This window comes from Anas platyrhynchos, chromosome 3 (assembly GCF_047663525.1).
Source record: "Anas platyrhynchos isolate ZD024472 breed Pekin duck chromosome 3, IASCAAS_PekinDuck_T2T, whole genome shotgun sequence".
Taxonomy (NCBI): Eukaryota; Metazoa; Chordata; class Aves; order Anseriformes; family Anatidae; genus Anas; species Anas platyrhynchos.
In genome coordinates, this window is record NC_092589.1 from 12,499,313 (window position 1) to 12,519,321 (window position 20,009).

The window sequence follows — 20,009 nt, forward strand, 5'->3', positions numbered from 1 at the left end:
AACTGTGGTGAGCCTGCTCCAGACACAAGCAACTTATCCCAGAGCTTCTACCCAAGGATTTTTTTTGCTCCTCTTCTTCCACGTGTAGCAAATGAACTGAATGCCAACAGTTTTCAGCATCAGTGCCATAAGAAAGAACACAAAGTTTTCTCAATCGTACTCTAGCCTGAAAAGTCCTCTTCAAAACATCAGCCACGTCAGATAAAACCTCTGCAACCAAAGGAGGCTGAACACGCCACCGCCCCTCGTTAGAAACGCTTTCATCCCCAAGTTTTGGTTTGCAGAGCGGAGGAACAACCCGATGCTCGACTTTCTGCCACTGAGGGATTTATTTGGATAACTTGGCCACGTCCCCTGGCAGGAGAGGACTCAAAGTCTATTTTACCAGCCAGTGGAACACCTACCGCTTCCAAAGTTAGCATTTCTGCAGCAGGTTGGAAAAAGTTTACAATGGGCTTTGATGCCTTTGCTCAGCCACATTTCCTCTTCTTGGATTTGTTGGGAAGAGGGGGAGGGAGAAAAGGGAATAGGTCCCAAACCCTTTACTATCTCTTCTGAGCTTGTTGTCTTTTGTAAGCCACAAAGAACAGATTTTCTTTTGTAAATCCTTAGTAATTAAACGAGTACTTCAGTGGCTATATTCTTCAATGGTCTTGTTTCCTAGGTTTTGCCTTTGACAGTCATATTTTGCAAAGGCTGCTAAGATGACTAGGCACCTTACCCTACTTAACGCTAAACCAATTGATGCCCGTGCACACTGCATGAAGGAGGAAAAGTTTCATTAATGGCACTTCATTAAAGAACTGCACTGGAAAGCCCTAAATGTGACTGAACCAACCGAAATCCAGAGCAAGCTGTCTATTAGGAAAGCAACAAAGACAGTTTCGGAAACTGAACTCTGGCTCCACTGCAGCGGATTAGGAAGAGTGATGGGATTAGTGTTTAATGACTTGGGGCAAGAGACAAAAGGAATTTCGACAAAGAGGCTTAGATATGGAAGAATTAACACTCTCTATCCCAACCATGCCTCTGATGACTTCCAGCATTCTTTCCTGGCTCTGCTGAAGTTTGGGGGGGGGGAGCAAAACAAAAAAAGACTAGCGGGGCTTTAATACCTCCTTAGCCTTTTCTTATCACAGCTCTTTCTCTTTGTAAAGAATGAAAAGATCTTTTAATTTTTCTTAATCAATGCAATAAGCAAAGTTGCTAAGGGCTCGTGCTTCAGCACACTGCAGATGATCACATTCCCAGCCGTGCATTCATGGGTGATGCTTGCTGATGCTACAGGTCTTTCTCTCTCTCCCCGTATATACATTTATACAGAGAAAGCACATACTTTTAAAATGACTTCAGAGGGAGTGGAATTTTCTCGCAATTGCATGGACTTGAGAAATCCTCCTTGATTTGGGCTTGTCTTCTATAATGGGGAGCAGGGTGATATGGGCAAGGGAGGATGTAATTCATGTGCTCAGCCCATACGGTTAACCACGGATTTTCCCAGAGTGACTCGATTCAGGGCAGAATGTGTACAAACAACCAACAGAGCTCAGGATGTGGGGTACAGGAGGTGTAAGTCCATTGGAGTGGCTCGTGATTTACTTTAGCCTAAGAGCCAAAGAGAAGGAAGACTTAATAGTAGCTGTGTAACGGGGAAAATCTCTTCAAGCTAAAAACAATAACAATATTATTATCAATATTAATAATAATAATAAAAACCATAAGGAAGCCAATCCCCTCAACTGTGATATGGAGACATTAACAAATTTGAACTCTAAGTGGCACTCTAGTCGCTGACCCTTTGGGTGCTCGTGTCAAGGAGACATTGATTAAATAAATAACACCATGAACACCAACCACCTGAGCATGGGGCACCTCTCCTGAGACATGCCCCAGGAGCCTTCCCAGCCCGCAGAATTGACGCGAGCTCCTTCACGTCCCTGAAGTAGGGCCCTTTCGAGCCACTGGTCCGCCTGGCACAGAGGCAGGCAGCATCCTGCAGCTGTGCAAAATTTGCCTGCCCTGCAAACCAACTCAACATGTAGTTATTGTTATTATTATTTATTTTATTTAAAACCAACCCGAAGCGCTCGCAGAAAAGCTAGGTATTCATTTCACATGTTAGCCAATATGAAATGCTCCCAGAGCAGCTTTAGACTCCAAAGTATTATTTAACCAGTGTGGTTTAGTAGGACAATGGCAGCCCCCTGCCGTAATCCATTCAGGGGCAATACCATCAGTCAGTGTGAAATTAAATACATTACAGGGTAAGAGCTTAATGCGTTTTATAGGCAGTTGTTCATCCACATCAAACTTTAGCTTTTAAAATCCTAACATTTGATCCCACAACAGGAACCATGCCTTGAGAATAAGATTGGCACATTTGCACTGCCAGCAGGGCAGAAAAAGCAGAGCGCAGCCTTTAGTGGGAAATGCAATTGCCTGAGAGGGAAAAACGTTCACATCAAGAGAGCTCTGCAGAGCCACAATCACTTGTAATACACAAGGCAGGACTGGAAACGTGGTAAATACAGTGCCAGGCGGTGGGTTATTAGAATCACTGTTTCCTGCTGCAGTGCATACAGATACCGCTTACAAACCTTTACATATAAAAATAATGTGTACTTTTTTGTGTTCATTCATACAAAGTCAGGCTCTGCAAGCTGTTGTATGAGCAATCCTCATGTCCCCTGTTTCGGGCAGGAGGTATTCCCCTATCGGAGTGCAGGCTCTTGCCTTTAGGCTAGCTGGGTGCCAGCGGTTATGCCCACACAGGCTCTAAAACCAATATGCTCCAGCTTCCCTTTGCCACAGAAACAGCCCGAGCTGTGAAAATAGTTCAGTCCATAAAAGAGACGTACTGAAAGTGCCAAGCAGTGGAGGCTGTTAAATCCTGCTCTCAGTTACACTTGCTTAATGCAGGAGTAAATTCCATTTGCTTCAGCCGAGTTACTCCGGATATAAATAGGTGTAAGTGAGATCAGAACTTGGTCCTTAGAGAGCCTCTGCCTTCTGTGATGCTGCTTCTTAAAATGAAGTGCTGATAAGCCCCAGTGGTAAAAAATTATTATTTAAAATATCTTCAGAGCTATCTGTTGCCCAAAATGGCTTTTAACTGTTGAAAGAACATCAAACATTAAAAAATGCATAATCTGCTCTCAGCACCGGCACACAGTGCCAGGAATATTCGTCAGCCTTATGTTTTTGGATCGTATGTCACAGTGGATTATCTGACACTCCATGAACATTGACTGCTTCCTCCAGTTGCGGCTACAAAACTTGTTCTCAGGCATGTCACTGGATGCTCCGAGCACCACGACGTGGACCCTGCGATCACAGCGAGGGTATTGTATCTCCCCAGCCTCTGAGCAATGCTATGCCTTACATCCCGATAATGCCTCCCCCTTTGAACAGAAAGAGCCAAAAGCAACTTTGATGAGTTTTCTTTAGCGATGAACATTTGGATAACTCTTTAAAATATTCCAGGGCTCCAGATGCTATTTATCCAGTGGCGTGATTTGAGAGCCGTAAGCCCCACACCTAAAGAAAGGCTTTATTGCCTGGGGTGAGTGGGTGGGAAACTCTTTAGGCTCAAATGGGGTCAGTGAAGCTATAGGCAAGCGCTGCAGCTGACTCCGAACACAAAGGGGGAAGGGCACAGAAAGAGGATGCAGCCAAGTCAAAGGAAGAGCTGAATTTATTTGCAGGCTTGCATTGTCTAGCTAAATGGGGGCAAGAGAGGGGAGTCCAGGAGCCTCCTTTGCAAAATGTTTCAACAAACAAAAATATTTTAATTGATATAAAAGTCCCTTTTTAAAAATTATTTTTTACTCCCCCACCCCTCAATGGCCAAATCAGTCCTTTAAAAGATCTCCTTCAGTCTCTTTTTCTTCCTTCTGTCGTTTTGCTTTATGTGTTTTCCTGGGACAAGTGGAAATCTGCTTGAGGAGATAAGGAGAAGTTCTCTTCCCTAAAGCCACCTGCCTCTTGCTCTACTCCTCTCCATCCATTCTTTCCTGCCCACCTATAAAACCTTCCCAGGTTCAGTCCCTTCCCCATGCTGGAGCTTTGGAAGCAGGAGAAACATTTCTATGTCCCATATGCTCCTCTGGGATGCATCCTGATTATCTGATGCTCTGTAGCTCCTGCACGGGCATCACACTGCTTGTTAGCGATGTGCAGCTCTGAGGGCATCAGGCAGGTGCCCAGATTGAACCATTTTAAATCTTCCTCTCTTCCCATCTTTTTCTTGCAGTGGGAGACCGCAGGGTAAAATCTGCCCCTACATGTCACCAGCTCCCCTCACATGCACCCTTCCCCTACAGCGTGTTCGCAAAGACGGCGCCACTCAACACAACAGTGCCACTCAACGTGATGGCATCGCAGCCCTTCACTCAGCGGTCTGCAGAAAGCTCTTAGAAAGCTGTGGTATGAGGAGAGCCCAGGAAGAATTACTGTGAGAGAAGCCAAGCCTCCTAACCCTGCAAACTCACCACACCAAGTGGCCAAGGACCACAAGACGTGCGCAGCTGCCAAGAAGAGCCAGAGGGATCTGCCACCCCCCCCAAATGGCTTGCGGTCACAAAAAGCCCGGCTGTGCTTGGGTCCTCTGCTCAGCCACAGACCGGGGTGAGACGGAGACACCAGTAGGGCATCCCCAGCCACCACGTCAGGTTTGGCTCTCCCAGCAGCTCCTGGCCACAGCCAGCCCCAGCTCAGACATAGATTTCATGTCAGCCCAAGAGCCAGCCCTTGGCCAACCCAACAGTACTGCACAGCAGGGAGGAAGCGATGTCCTGACACAGTAAATCTATTTTTTGGGGGGATGGAGGGATATGCTTTTAATTTTTTTCCACTTAAACTGTGTTTTTTCAAGCACCAAGGGATGGGGAAGGAGAGTTTCGGTAGCTGGACACCCAGCAGGCTGGAGCAGCACCTGTGGCTGGTCGTGAGCCACCCCAGAGGCTCAGGGGCACCGGCTCTCAGACTCTGCAAATGCAGCTTGTCTACCTTTTTTTTCCAGTGAAATGTGCTAAGTAAAAGAAAAATTTTAAAAGGATGCAATAGTAATTTTGGTGGAGAATGCTCAGTTACTACCCTCCCTGTTTGCAAGGGTCAAAATTCAGAAGGACCAACCAACTTATTTTAGGGCAGATGTTTCACTTTTTTTTTTCTCCCTTGGGAAGATAAAAAAAGAAACCTTTCTGAAACTTAACTAATGACAAAAGCTCTGAACATGGAAAACATATATGGGAAAAAAGCTTTACAATAAACTTCTAATGGAAGGGAAATCCACACGTGTGGTTCACGGCAGCATTTTTCTCAGCTCCGGGCTGAAGCACTGAGCAGTTCCCGGGAGGACTGACTTGGCCTCAGGCTCCCACACACATTCCCCTGCTCCCCCAAATTGCAACCCCGCTCTTAACCTTGTCCCCTCAGCATTTCTGGGTGGGTCGGTCCCGAAAACACCTGCATACCTTTTGCCACTCCTCGTCTCATCTGAAACCCGCGCCTGCCTGCCATTACCTCACCCCAAGGCGCAGGTGCACCTCGGGGCTTTTCGGGAAAGCCGATATTTCTCACAAAACAGGTGTGGGTGCGTGCAGAAGGGTAAGGGGAAACACACTACGGAGCGATCCAGGTTTTCCAAACCCGGCGCCGTTTGCTTAATTTCTTCATTCGTGTTCGGCGTTTTTACCGGCTGATGCTCTGAAGGTGCCTGTGCAACGAAGGGACTATTGAGAGCTCTGCTGTAACCACTTCCAAACCATCAGAAGGTTTTTTCTCTCCCATTCCCAAGCCCGTTATTGCCTGGTCCGTGCTGAAAATGAATGCCACAGCCAGGATGTTCTCCCAGGCATGTAATGACGGCATTTATAGTTCAATTTGGCTCTCACCAGCGGTCCCGTACGGCTGCTCTGAAGTGGGAAGCAAGCTCGGAGACCCGTACCCTGACTGTGCCGCCTGCTTCCAATACTTACCCCGAGCCTTGAGATATTTGATAGTTTCATTAGAATTTCAGGCTTGACTTCACCCCGCCCTGCACCCCCAGTAGGTTTCAATCCCTTCTGGTTTTGGACGCAAGCCTGAAAACATAGCCCAGAGTCAGAAACAGGAAGGCAAACAAACCCCACGTTTTTATCACTCAGTTGTAGCACGATGCTGGGGACTCCAGCTCCTGATTGTAGACCCTGACTCGTTATATACCTTACAGACATTTTACTATGGAACTGCGTAAGCAGCGGTAAGTTCCTGCCTGACTCGGAGTAGAGGAGACCAGACTCACGTCTCTTAAACAAATAAAATACAAAATTATTCTGGCTTCCCACTAGGGAAACTGAGAAGGCGATAGAGCCCTGAATTAAATCTGGAAAAAATCCCCGAAGGTTGGTTAACTAGCTTTTCTCCATCACTTTCATCCTCAGATGTACAACAAAAAGAAAATGGAGGAAGGGAAGCATCCTCATATCCGTACACCTCTAAAAAAAAAAAAAAAAAGTCAACAAAACCCAGGAGTACCAGGAAGTAGATCTAAATTCAAGATGTTTCTGGCCAATTTTTGCTATCTCCTTATACATAGATATCCCAGCTATGGGGCTCAACTGTTTATTATCCAGACAAAACTCTCAAATTTCACTTACTGCTGGAAAATGCAGCTTCTTCTGTTCTTTTCTCTATCCCACGAGTTACTTGATTTCACCAAGCCAGAACACAGTTCATAAACTGTCTCCATGACCATTGTAGTTGGATGTTTTCTTTACATCAGACTGCTTTTGGCAAATACATACGCAGGCTAGCCAATGCATTAGACTGTTAAAATAAATAAATACCCTAAAAATATGGAAATCTTTGTCTATAAAACCCATAAAAACACACAATCCTTTGTCTAGAAAAGCTGAAACCACACAATGTTGTTGACCAGCTCTCCCCATACGCCTGCAAACACAGCAGCCCGGGTGTGCAAACACCTCCTGCACTCCTGTGGGCAAAGCATTGCCTTGCGGGACCAGGAGCCATCCCCAGGGGCAAACACAGAGTGCCAAAGCCTCCCAACGAGACTTAAGCATCGTGTCCAGCTCGTGCGGCCCTTAGGAAGCTTTGCAAAGCCGGAGGTTGGACTCAGCCTCTTCTAAACTCCTCTCCTCCTCTTCTCTGTGCTTTCCCAGCTGACAGATGCCCAAAGCCTTGGTGGCTGAGTAAACCACCAGCACAAGCCTGTCTCCTCAGAAAGAGGCACTAATCTGGAAAGCAAAGCAGCAGTTCACAGGTCACCTTTGTCAATGCCACGAGGTGGGCTCTGCAGCAGGAAGTCACCAAGTGCTGCTCGGGGCATTCCCCTCTGTGACTGTATTTGCCTTGCCCCACGGTGCAGTATTTGTGCACGGCGCGTTGACTTAGGCACGAGATGGGCCGATAGGCCACACGGAAAGGGGGTTTGGTTTTTTTCCCCCCCTTATGAACCGCTATCTTTGATCCATTTTTCATATGTTTCCCCGTGCAAGTGCACAAAGACAAATATTCATTGTAATATTTATGAACACAGCCTGATAGTTACTATGGTTTCAAAGAAAAACAGTAAAAATGGATACGAGAGTGGATGCGCCGCACATTAGGCGGCTCTAGGTACAGCACATGTTATAAATTCTGCTCAAACTGACTCACTTCTTTCGATGAGGTAAGTGTTGACATTAGACAATTTGGTGGGGAGCATTTATTTCTGCATTTATTAAAATGTCAGTAACAGCAGGAGTAACACCTCCTAAAAGGCTTGCAGGTGCTTGTCTTCCAAAAATCCAGCGTTTGAAGAGGATAAAACGCACAAATTGCATTTAAAACGATTCACCGCTGTCGGAAAGAGAATAGATATATTCAGGTGCTTAATTAATGCGTGTAATACATAATTAATAGCACTCAAATCCAGGGGACTGGCCAAACTGCCAAATTTCAGCATGTTCAAAATGCTCCGCAGAATCAAAGCAGAAAAGTAGTGCTCGAGCTGATTTAGACACATTGCCGAAACAACATGCTTAATTTATTCAAGGGCTGTGCTTTATACATACCCAAATGCAGGTGAACGCTACCTCTGAAATGTAAAGTACTCAGCTGCAAAGGAAGTGAATGAAAAATATATTGGGAAAAATGCATTCAATATGTAAAAATAGCTCTGCAGAGGTCAGGGTGCTCGGCAGCTGAAGCAGCGCGTAATGACTACAGCCGAAGCACCGAGCTGCTAGGACAGCGCAAAGTTTTCTCATCCTCTCTCCCAAAATGTTTCAGGAGGCTGCTTGCGTCCCCCTTTGCTCAGCTCCACAAAGCAAGGGGTAAGGACGGAATAAGACGTCGGCTTGTTCACATCACAGGGAAATACAAACTGAGGTCAAGAAAACCACAACATCTGGAACGTGAGAAAAGGATTTACTGTTAAGGGCTTAATGAACTCTGAAAATAAAGTTCTCAACATTGCTAATTTGTTTGGGCTTCAAAGGGGAATAAAATGCAAAGCTGGAAGAAGGTTTTATTGCTCTCCCGAAGAAATAAAAAGTACATCTGAGCTAAAATTAGCAAGGCACAATGACAGTAGAGATAGCGTCACTATTATTTAGCTGATGCTAGGAGAAAATGCTAAATGGCAACTTTATGTGCACATTATTGTGGGAAGAGAGGAATGGCAGGTTCTTGGGTTTTGCAGCACAGGGACAGGCAGCAGACCTGGTGGGGTGGGGGTCAGGATGTGCAGATGCCTGCAGGCAACAAGGATCTGCCCGCTGACACTCACCTTGCACCGGGTGGGTGAAAGGATGGACACGGGGTGGGTGGCAGGCCCTCAGCACTGGTTTTCTCTTGTGCACTGAAGTAAGCCATGCCAAAGCTTAGCAAATGTTTCTTCAGCCTGTTTCTGAGCAGTGCCATACCCACAGGCTCCTCTCCCCTGCGCAGCCAGGTGCCCGACAAACAAGAAGTAAAACCCATTTGAGGTTAAGACCTTGAATGACCACGCTGGTCTTGCCACCATTGACTGGGAGAGCAAATGCTTCTCTGCAAAGACACCACAGACTCGATCCCAAGCCTCCTTAAAATGCAAATCATTCGCAGTTCCACTGAAATCAAGGGAGTTTCGACTGGGAAGGGACTGGAAAGAGAGACTCAGGTCCTTGGCATCAGTGACTGCTCTCCACAGCGAGACGAGCCCTGGAGGATTTTCACCAAAATTACACTTCTGCAGACCGGGGTTCCCAGCAGTGGGAAGACGGCTGTTTTGGAGCAGTTTTTGTCACCAAACAGACGGCTTCTCCCCTGTCCTCGCACGCTGTCAGCTTGCGTGCTGCTGCCCCGGCCATCCCAAAGCTAGGTGCTTACACAGAGCTGCTTCCCCCTGCACATGTGTGTGCGTGTGCTCAGCTCGGAGGGCACTGAGGGACAGAAAGCTCTGTTTTCCTTCCAAAAAGTCACACTGGGGACTGGCTTCACAAAACAGCACCGGAGGACACTGATGTCCCTCAAGTGCAGCACACCAGGTGACAGCCACCTACAGCACCCCAGCACGGCCTTTGAGTCTTTTTCTACAGCAGAAAAACAAATATTTCCCGGTACATCTGCTATGTTCAGGGCTTCCATGCTGTATGGAAAATACACTCAACTAACACACTTAAAAAATCTCTTATAGCATCGTGGTGCACGCTGGAGGTTTTGGTTTGGGGTGCAGGTGTCCTCACTATCACTTTGCCACCATAGATGGCAGTAAATGCCCTTCATCTGCCCGAGAGGTAAAAACCTCACTGGTACCCTTATTTTCTCTTTTTTTGAATCACAAAACCCAGTTACACAGTGTCCTCCCCGGGAGGATCTCTAAGGACATTACTGATATCAACAAGGTGAGGCTCTGGGCACCCCTAGGCGGGAGCATTATTTCCACTTTTTCAAGGACAAACCATCTCACCAATCTCACGTGCCCAGGACAGACAAGGGAAAGCTGCAGCAGGGCTGAGGGAACAACCCAAACCCCTGGGCACCTGGCTCATGCCCTCACCTTGGTGGTAGGTGGCACTTGGGATGGGGACCGTGGGGGCAGCCCCGACTCCAAGCAGCAGCATCGGCGGCAAATTTCACTAGGAGCGATCCAAGGGCTTCCTCTAACACCAGGCGTACAACAGGCTGGCCTCCTCCCCTTTCACAATTATTAATTGTAAAATAATGATTTCCCCGAGAAAGAAATTTAATTCTTCGAGTATACTCACATCTGTTTGCAGTAAATATTTCAAAGTGACTTTGGGGAGGAAGGAAAAAAAAAAAAAAAAAAACACAAAAAACCAACAACCCTTACATGAGTTTAATACAACTATTTCCAAGCATATGCTCATAAAATATTATTTGGGGAAGATTAATTGAAGTGCTGATTAAAACACAGTATTTGTTCGCAATGCCAAGAATGTGACTGGGAGCACTGAAACTCGCGCTTTAAACGCGTCCCTTTTGTTCCTGCTCCGCCGGGGCTCTGGGCCGAACAGGAGCAGGTTCCCCACCCTCGGCTCCTTCTCCCTCCTCCCCACTTCGAAAAAATGGCAGAAACTGACCATTAGCTGCGGATTAGCTCATACATTAAATAACGCTGTAAAATATTTTTATGGCGCTACTTCTAGCGGTTTTAAAGATGACTGTTCAGGACAGCTAAAGCTCGGGGTAAAAGATATATCTGCACTTTTTTTTCTTTTTTTTTTTTTTTGAACCAGTAACAGTATCTTGAAGCAACAAAGATCACAACTGATTTCAGAATGGCAAAGCACTGGCGCTTACAGTGAAATCATTCTCCCCTACTAAATATAAAATATCCTAAGTATGATCACCTCATAATAATTACCTAATCCTTATTATTTTGCTTTTAGAATATTTATCTAGGCTTGGGTTACTAAAATTTCAAATAATACGGGCCCTGCTGTCATGGCTCTTTATCCAAATGAATCGTAGTCTCTTGTAAACAGTTCTGTGATCTGATTTCCATTGGGACAGAAGTTGTAAAAGGCCGGGGATTTGCGATGGATTTACACGTATACTGTTTCAGTTAAGTTACCAAGGTCGACTTAACAGCCCTTTTCCTCTGAGTCTTAAATACATTTGCCACCCAGCCTCTTTCTGCAACATTCAAGGAAATGGGTGATGTGATTGTAAGGGGTGCTTGAACTCCACTGCAAGCTCCAATTTACGTTCTTTCAACCAGCGGTGGGATTTGATTTGATTTTTATTTTTTTTTTAAACGAGGTCTGCTGAGTTGCTAGAAAACCAATTCTTGCTAATGCGCACACAGGCAAGACACAGGTTTCTTTGAGTTTTGAAAAGGTCACTCGGCTTCCCTGCCTTCGGAAAGCAGCAGAGAATAGCACTCACCGCTAAATCGTCCCGCAGATATTAGCGCGGCCCTCTGAAGGCCAGGTTTTGCTCTCAGGAAAAACGTATCAGATTACTGACCCACGGTAATAGGCAGGTCTTGCTAAGAGCCAAGCTCCTCCAGACTAAATACAAAACAAACAAACATCAACGCCCTTCGATTACTCGTGACGTTCTTGGTAAAGTTCAAACAGTTGGGCTTGCGGTGATTGTGCAGAAACGTACTGATAATAAAGGTAAATGAAACCCACGGTTAATTCTCAGGTCTAAATGGCTGGTTTGATTGTCTCATTCACTTGGCAAACAATTTCTTTTCTAAACGTTACTTCAGCCACAGATATAATTTCTCTAACACTGCAGAAAGAATCAGATTAAAATATGATACAGAAGCAGCACTTACCTTGGACTGATTAATATGCTTAAGCTGTTACCATGCCACCATGCTTAAAAGCATAAAGATACGCTTTTCTACACTAGTCTATATATATTGATACCTCCTGCGTGCCAGAAAAACCTCTTTGATTAGTCACACTAAACCACTGCTTAAGTGGTATGAATTTCTCAGGCCTGCACTTTCCATAATCAAGTAATAAATTCTGGGACTAATCATAAGCGGCGCTGTCTCTTCCACGCGACGCGCAAAGAAATTCATCAGGAGTTTCTTTAACCGCAGGAAAAGTGAAACACCTAAGGAATTAAAAATGCAGACGACAACTCAGAGCAAAATTCATCTCGCCAGTCGGAATGCCGACCGGCAGCTGTACACCACCACCAGCGCTCGGCTCTGTGTTTGGGGAGGGATTTTTGTTTGGGCACCAACTTCTGCTCGGTGCTGTAATCAGCCTAGGCTGCTTTGTCAAGGGAGAAAAACTGTTCAGCAGGTTAAAATTAATAATAATAATAATAAAAATATTGAAATAAAGATCGTTGGGATTTTCTTCTTCCCCTTTTCAGCCTGTCTGCCCGAGGAGGCGCGTGCATTGCGGTCTCGTACAAGCCAGCTTCCCTTTATCCGCGAGCCATCTTTCAGAGCTCGAACAATCAGCTTTGAGCAAGTGTGACGTCCGAGCCGGGCTTTTGAACTTGCAGTGAATATATGAAACCATAAGATCTGCAGAATACTCCTCAGCCCTAAATGACAACATTCTTCAAAACCGTGCATGAAATTTAATCTAATTCTTTTGTACTCATGTTACCATACACTTAGCTTAAATGTTGCGTTTTTAAGCCAAAATGCAAAGTTAATCTATCATAATGCCCCTCCAGGTGAGATTTATTATAGATCACTTTCTAAAACCAGTGTGCTCGATGTGCATGTGCATACCATATTCATCTTATTATTATCCAGTTGAAAAATTCCCAGTGTGTGCAACGCCTCAGATATAATAGCAGGCATGCCAACAGAATATGACACTTATGCTAATCTGCACCCCGCTGTGGAAAAACATACACAAGGCTTCCATTACCACATTCATTAGGCTGCAGTGCACTTCATCTTGAATAGGGATTATGAACTATAATAGAGTGAAAACAGTTGATTGAATCCACTTAGCCAAATCTCTATGACATTAGCCAAATATTTCAGCGTGAGGAAGAGGAGGAGTTGAGCCTTCGCCTGGCGGGATGCGCTGCCTTTGGCCCATCTTTCCACGGTGCTTTTTGGTTTGGAAGGAGAGTGTCTGGTGAAAGCCAAGGTCCCGATGACACTCAGAGCTGGCAAAAATTCAGAGAGCTGCCCAAGAATTAGTCACGAGCAACATGCAATGCCTGCAGACACACGCACTGGTCCTGCTTTTGCACAGATTCTTCAAAGACTGCTACCAAATTCTGCGTGCACCTGTTAGAAGCTGTCTTGGCACCGAGGGAAAAGATTTCCAGGTTGCCCATACGTGCAGCGAAAAGCCCCAGTGACATCATTATGCCACTTACATGGTAATCACATTCAGATGAAAAAAGACGTTGTCCAGTTCTGCGTTCAAGTTTCCCAAGTATGCTTTGAGTGTATATTCAATTTTTGCTTCTACACAATACAGTTGCCGCCTGACAGCCTGCCTTTCGTGGCAGAAAATTGAACTCGAACTATTTAAAATATTGTCAGAAATAATAAAGAATAGAATACAAGTTACCACTCAAGAAATGTTTTGGAATTCAGTTGTGCCCAGAAGAAGAAAAAAAAAAAAAAAGAAAAAAGGAATGAAGCCTTCCCCATGTACAAGACTCAAAAGATGATAATAAAAACCTTCTGTGCTTAGTATTTAGTCATTTCTGGGACTCTCTTGTTTATATACTTCCTTTTAATGTAGCAACTAAACAGGAAGTTCCTGTTAGCAGCACTGTAATGTAACTAAAGGGGAGAATCGCCGAAATTTGTGAGAGGCGCTGTTCACTGCGCTCTTTTTTATTTCAGTTAAAAAGCAAAGAAAAAGGAAAAGAAGAGAAAAACACGGAGAGCGTCATCGAGCAACTAAATATATTCAGTATGTCTCAACTTTGTTTTGCTTGCATGCATCCGACCCGCGTTGCGCAGTGCTTACTGGGAGGCGTTTGCTGAGCTCACTTATCCCCCGGAGCAGTCCCTGCTGCTGCAGTTCTTTTTCCACCCAAATTTTGGCAAAGCTGGAGGCAGCCCTGGCCAGAACAGATGACTCCCGCACCAGCCTGGACAGAGGGTATTTCCCGCTGCACGCCAGCCACGTGGGGTGATGCTGGCACGGGGCAGCAGAGACAACTGCTGAGCTCTTCCCTCCTGGAAACGCGAGGAGGGGAGTTGAGGAATGAACGGTGCTTGCAGTGCTCCTCTCTGCACCTTCCCTGACTGGCGCTGCTGAAGAAGCCAAGGAGTACAGATAACGTTAGGAGCAGGAAAAGCAAAAGGTGGCTGGAGTAGACGGGAGGGTTGGGCAAAAGGAGGATTCGGAGGCAGAGATTTGCGATGGAAATAAAATGGGACTCGGCAGAGGGACAGCTGAGAGGGAGCAGCTGGCAGTGGTGCGGGATGAGAGACTGAACCAGTTCTGAAGTTTGATAGGGAAGAACAAACTCCTGGACTAAAAGCAGCTTAGACAAAGGCGAGGCACCAAGAGTAAAATCCAGCATGGCATTACTCGGTGCGTGCGGGAGGCTGGGCAACTAACCATCAGCCGGGCAGTGGGTATGGGGTTCAGGAACAGAGACAGGCATCATGGCTCGGGCTTGTTGCTCCTACTTGCTTGTTTTCTTAAATACACCTCCTGTATGGAATTTCTGATCCTGGACAGTCAGCACCACTTCCAGTGCAAATGGCACCGGGTCCAGCCCACTTCATAAATCCCCATTGGATCCCGGATTTGGCATTAGCCCGCGTAGGCTAAATCTGTTTCACTGGCATTACTTCCTGCATTTTCAAAGTCTTGCTCAAAAACTAAAACCCTGGGTTTCTGCACGCATGCAGGTACTTACTTGGGAAGATGCTGAGTGCTACCTGAAAGGGTGACTCCAGTAAAAGCTGAGGTAGGTCGGTATTTTACGGTGCCAAGACTTCTGACTATATGCCTGGTCTTCCTGGAGAAAGTTTAACTGCTGATTTCAGAGGGAACAGGTCCACAGCCAGCACGAAATAGCCGGCAGAAGAACAAGCCCTGTATAAACTCCTGAAGGAAATGCGTCTCTGAGGAACGGCATGAGGAAAAAAGTTGTACTAAATATATAAAACACTTAATTTAGCAGAAAGAAGGAACAAACTCTGGGGATGATTTTTTTTTTTTCCTTTTAGCTGAAGTCCAGCTTCTATTTCTCAACTTTGAAAGATAAGTGGAAGCATCAAACAGGTTGAACGAGGCACTGTTTTCTTGCTACAGGAACATGGCCCTTTGCACCGAGATTGTAATACAATCCATCCTCTCTGGGACTGCAAATGCTACAGTGCAAAACTGTGTTTGAAAACCTCTTTTATCATTCATCGTCTCCAGACTGAAATCATTTTTGACAACCTCTGCAGAAAACAAGCAGCTTTCTGGCTACTGGCGAGCCGATTAAAGGGAGGAAACACATGTTCACTGTCAGACAGAGCCCCTGGAGAAAGCATTGACAACCTTTTAACCTCCTTTCCCAGTGAAAGTGCCCAAATGTTTCTCTGGAACAAAACCCCAGCATTGTTTTAAGCATCTTTTCATTTAATGCACTATATTTTTCAAGATAAGTTAAAAGTCAGAGGAATTCCATTTTAATGTGGAGGTTTCCAAATCCATTTAATTCCCATGCAAATGGTAATGCAAAGAGTTATTAACGGGGAATATCTTTTTATGAACTTTTTTTTTTTCTACTCTTTCTTCTTCCTTTTTTTTTTTTTTTTTTATACTGTCTGACCACAGTTTAAATACCAACACATTGAAAAGTTCACTAACCTCTACAGTGATTTCTCAAAACAAGCCAAAAAGCCGCAGGAGTGAAATTTTCTGAACAGTAGGAAGGCTGACTAGCAGACATTATTAGCACTTTGAGCATTCAAATCTGGCCATGGAAACTTTTGTGAGTTACAAGATGCTGGGGCAGGAAGCACCACACATTACTGATGTATTTGTTATCAAGGGAACCAGTTTCCACTGTATTTAATCATCAGCAATAGGGGAAAATAAATTTTCTTCTCAGAAGTAAAATGAGGATTTTTTAAAAATATTATTATTATTATTTTAAAGAAAGGGCCTTCAGAGCAATTGGTCTAGCTTTCTTTGTAGTTATAAAGGTCCACTCAGAGGTTGTTTAACATTTAACCTTACTATTTTTACCTTAATATCAGCAGCTGGAATAGTTCTGTCTGTTTTGATAAAAAGGAGACTTTTTTCCATGTTGCATATTTGCTTTTACAGCTGAAAGGAACAGTTCCAGCTGAAGTAGGTAACTATAAAACTGCAGTGGTCTGAGCCGCCTGGGAGAGGAGTAGATTATTTGATTAAATGTTCCTGTAAGTAACTGCACACGGCACTGTCCAATAACGCACAGTATTTGCTAATGAAAGATAAAAGGCTGTGAGCTCTGCAGGTACGACGTCCCAGGGGATTTGCTATTCCTTTTCCAAAAGCCCTCGCGCTGGCCATGCTCAATAGCTCTGCTACGGTTTCCCTCGTCTGGGCTTTCACCGGGATTACGACTTGGCTAACAAAAGCCGTGGCAGGGGCAATTTGCAGAGCCGAAGCTTGGCTTCTCCAATGTCGGCCCAAAAGGACTTATTGCATTTTGGCTTTTTATTTCATTTTAATTTCTTCTAAAATAGGTTTCACGCCAATAACCGTGTTCAAAACACGGTCACGGCACAGACGGCAGCTTCCTTGGCTTTCTTCAGGTGTTGGCGCACCAACCCCAGCCATGCATCGCTCTCATGGCACGGGCAGTGCCGGGGGCTGGCTCGCTGGGACAAGTGGCACAGGAGATGTCCCCTGCACCCTCATTCCTCCTGGGCCCCCGGCTGGTTGAACCTGCCCTAGGTGATCCGAAGAGGAGGACGCGAGCCCTGCTTTGCAGCGGTGTTCGGGGCAGGATGAAGTCGGCGGGGCTCGTGCTTGGAGCCATTTAAATGCCTTTGGAAAAGGCCACCCATGGAGGGAAGGTATGTTGGAGCTGAGCACCTTGAATCAGCCGGGAAGTCAAACAATCACGGCTTTCTTCTAACCCGCTCGTGTCTTGCCCCGGCAAACATTCCTATCTAATGCATCTCCCACAGTTACAGGAAGCAATCTCATTCTTATTTTATGTAACACGACAGCTTTAAAGGAGGAAATTTCCCTGAGAGCAGAGTTATAAAAGCAAAAGAAGCTATTCCTCAATGTTTCTCCTTTCCAGGAGATGCCTATTGCACAACTTTGACTGTCCTCCTATACCCAAGAGATTCCCAGCAGGACCTGACCATTAAAAGAAATTGTATTTTTTTTTACCTTCTCGGATCCAAAAGGGCTCTACCCCCCTCCCTGGTTTTGTACTAGAGAATAAGCAAATCAGCTGCTGTCCACAAACTTGTGAAATCCTTTGGAACAGAAGCCAGGAGGATTTGCCAAAGTGCCAAGAAAGAATTCTGAGCAAATTCCACCGAAAGAAAAAAAAAAAATACAACAAAACAATCAATACTAATAGCCCTTGAAATTTTTAGCTGAAGATCATGACACGCTTCCTAAACGAGGTAAATATCGTTATGCCAATTTTAGAAATAGGAAAGCTGGGACCCGGCAGCCGAGGAATAGCCTGAAGACAGCCAGTTGGTGGCAGGGCTGGAAATGGATCCCAGACCCTCCCCGTCTCAGTCCCACGCTCCACACCTCCTGCAGCACAGACTGCTTGCACGCAACAGCTCCGTGCAATTTAGGTTTGGAGGAAGCACTGCTTTATCCAGGCTGAAGTGTTTATCGCAGGCCATGAAATGCCGTGGCTGCAGTTACGCTTGTAGTAAACTCTGCTAATTGCGTTCAGCCCAAGTCACGTGCACGGCTACAGATAAATACAAAAATAAATAAATAAAAAATCCCAAACCAGAGTTTATCTGCTGCTCATTTAGGCATACATTGCCGACCCTTTTCTCTGCAGAAAACTCCAAGCAGGTGGGTTTAATTTCTATTCTACTTATCTACCATCCAGAGCTTATTTTCTAGAACATGGCCTTGTTATGAAGAAGCCCCCAAACCCTACCTCTCCTATTGACAGTTTGTTTGAGCACTTACTTATTCCAGACTTGCTTACATTTCTAATATACATTTGTCTCATTTCAGCTTCCTGATACTGGTTTTGCTTTGCATGATTTATCCACCAGATTAAACAATTTTCTATTGCTTGGTACTTCCTTCCCCGGCTTCTTCAAACCAAGCCACCTGTCTTGCTTTCTGCAAAGCCAAGCAGGGGACGCTCTTCATCTCTACCCCTTTCAAGGGTTTCTTACAGCTGGTTGTTGGACTCTCACTTATGTCTGAACATCCTTCAAAAAAGTGGAAACCCAAACCATATGTCCTGGTACGAATCTCAGCAACACTAAGCACTGGTAAAAGCTCATCCCGTCTTCTGCATATGTATGTGTCCAAGGTTGGCAGCACAATGCTGGGACTTTGCTTGAGCCTTATCACCTCCAAATGCTTTTTGGAGCCTAACAACTCCACAAGGCAGTGCCATTTCATTGGCATGAAAATACACTTGCAAATATGTTTTAATTGGGGTAAGCTAGCAATGAACTGAGCTCGTATCTAAATGATTTCTCCTCCTCCTCATTATTTACTGGTGTAAACACAGATGTAATTCATTGTTATCACCTCATCATTATTTACCAACATAAGTGCATAAATAATTCAGCGATATTCATATTATTATTATGTATAATACTATGAATTATAGGAATAAAAAAATTCATGGTGGGTACCATTAAAAAGTCAACATTAATCAGTGTTTGCTTCAAAGTTATTAGGAGATAGCATAGTCTGCTCTACCCTCAGAATAGGAAATAAATGTGGTACCTCAGATACCACAGTATGGTAACAGTTGGCAGATGCTGCTTCTGAAATGGTAACCACTGGAACTAGAAATTTAATTGGAAAGTGCATTGTATCGTATTTGCTAAATAACTGTGGCTTTCCATTTTTAAAAACGCTCACCTAAATTATCAAACCGCAACATCTTCAGAGAAACCTGTCCACAGAAATTGCTCAAAGAGCAACCAAATATTTCTGCAGACTTTCTGCAGAACTGATTGAAATGCTTCTGTCAAAAACTTCTGTTTAGATGGTAAATGGCTTTGTGGGGTGGGAGGGAATAGACTTTTTTTATTTATAGTTTCAGAGGCAGAGCTGGAAAGAGGGCCAGGGAGAAGGGCTGCTTTTCTTCATGGGAATTTTGTAAAGGTTAATCATTTTGCAAATAACTGCCACGTTTTGTCTCAGCATTTAGGCTGCTACTTCATTACCATGATTCCCAGTGAGCCCAGATGCAAAATGGTATTTCCTCACTCTCTGGTACTGAGAAGACAGGCCCACTGCTTGCAGGGGATTCAATCTGTCCCCAGGCAATGTCACAAAGAGAGGGACTCTCTCATGCCAACTGCATGATCAGGCTGTTGGATCGGTATCTGCCTTATTGCTGTATTCATTTGTTTTGCTACTGACCTGTTACCCTTTTAAAGTTAGTGTCTACTTCCAGCGATCTATAAAAGAAAAATCATAACAGAAGAATCACCACAGTCACTCAGTGAAATTGTTAAGCAAAACCAAAGCTAGAGAATGTTCTCATGTATTTATCAGTTCTGCCCATGGAAAGCCCATAAGCTATGTGACCCCCTGCCAGAGAACTCAAGTTGTCTATCTCATACAAATGATTGTTGTATCACAATTTGTCTTAACTCTTACCTTGTGAGAGAGATCAAACCACTGTCCTGCAGGGATACTAAACTCAAGTCAAGGGAGGGGACATTGAACATCAACAACTAATTCATCTCTTTTCAGCCCTAAATCTAGATTTTCAAAGCAGCATTTCCTCTATTTGTTATGGTCAGACCATTTTGTCTCTCCCAAAGTAACTGATCTATCGATCCAGACTAATGTAGTTCCCAACTACGTTGGTGGTAGCACAGATCTGATGCAGAGTGTGGTCACTCCTGACCAAAATTGCATGAGTACAGGTCCATCGCTAGG

At 44.8% G+C, this 20,009-nt stretch overlaps 1 long non-coding RNA gene across 2 annotated transcripts in view; it reads right to left on the bottom strand.

Annotated features, from left to right (window-relative positions):
* LOC106016655 (uncharacterized) overlaps window positions 1–20,009 on the bottom strand; it is a 273,558-nt gene that overhangs the window by 24,901 nt on the left and 228,648 nt on the right. The window contains exon 6 of one of the 2 annotated variants that reach the window (XR_003496081.3): window positions 2,055–3,401. The exons of the other annotated variant lie outside the window; for it this stretch is intronic. This is a non-coding gene — a long non-coding RNA (uncharacterized lncRNA). Of the gene's footprint in view, window positions 1–2,054; window positions 3,402–20,009 lie in introns of those variants that run through there. 2 annotated transcript variants of the gene reach the window in all.